This window comes from Suricata suricatta, chromosome 9 (genome assembly GCF_006229205.1).
Source record: "Suricata suricatta isolate VVHF042 chromosome 9, meerkat_22Aug2017_6uvM2_HiC, whole genome shotgun sequence".
Classification (NCBI taxonomy): Eukaryota; Metazoa; Chordata; class Mammalia; order Carnivora; family Herpestidae; genus Suricata; species Suricata suricatta.
Window position 1 is genome coordinate 73,611,323 of NC_043708.1, and position 1,515 is coordinate 73,612,837.

A 1,515-nucleotide genomic window follows, 5' to 3' on the forward strand; every position below is an offset into this window, starting at 1 on the left:
GAGACATATAGTTCATTTTAAATATGTGATATCATGTCACCTCTCTGCTCAGAATCATCCAATGGTAGATACCCCCTTTCCTGTTACAATGGTTTGCAGAGTCCTACATAAGTTGGTCTCATTCTATCTATGTAAATAAATAGTCTACTATTCTCTTCTTTTTACACTGACTGGCCTTTTTGACATTTCTTGAATGAAACTAAGCACTTTAGGCCTTGGCACTGACTATATCCTCTGCCTGGGATGCCCTTCCTCCTGACATTTGCAACGATAATTCACTGGCCTACATCCTGACTACCCTACTCAAAAGTGCAACCCACTCCCCACAACTTTGGAGTTTCAGATTCACCTTAACCTTACCTATTACATTGCTACTGCACTTATTTCCATTTAACTTAAAATAGAACTTATTTATTTCGCTTAATACTATTAGGATAGGTCCCAAATTGTAGAAAAAAATACACACACACAGACACACAAACACACATTACACACATATATATGTTAAAAACAAAATAAAAACAAATTATATATAAATATTTCCTATATATGTATTCATGTATATTATATATACTTAATATACATTTTCTTTTTACATATTTAATAAATATATATTTTATATCTATAAATTTATATATAAATCGTGTGTATAAATTATGTATTTTTATAATTCATATATTTTATTAACATTTTATATATTTAGGATGTATCTATATAATGTACCTATTACATACATTTATATATAATTATGTATATATTCTATGTATGCAATATTATAAATATATATTTTAAATTATACATTATACATATTAGTATATATGCATAATTTATACGTGATTTATATATAAATATAAAATATACAGTTATAAATAAACATATATATGACTAATATGTTTTACATCTTTATATTTATATAATACATATATATTTCATGTTTGTTATATTTAATATGTTATATGTATATTATGTTTTTAATATATTTTTATATACCATACATATTATTTATATACATTTTTTCTAATTTACTAAGATATCCAAAAAGCCTACAGTAATACCTGGCACTCAGTAGACACTTGATACTTGCTGCATGCATAAACAATTAAAAAGGGGAGGTGAAGGGAAAAGGACAGGGAAAGGATAAGAATCCCTCCTTGATTTCTTTGTTTAAGGACTGGGTAAATGATAGATGCAGTTTTCAGTGATGATCACAAGTACCAATTTGTATCTCTTCAGTCAAAGGATATATGAAAGATGCCAGAAGATATATTACATATATTTTATATACTAAAGTAGTATAAAATAGTTATAGATCAAAAGGGAAATGATTAATCCCCAAACAGTGCTGAGAAAATTAGCAAGCAAATATGAAGACTTTAGGTTCTCTATTATATCCACCAAAAATAATTATAGGTAGATAAGGTATTTTAGAAACAGATGTTTGTGAATACTCATTAGGTATTGGAATGGAAAAGAACTAAGAATAAAACTTAGTCACAATAGAGAACAAAATAGGGG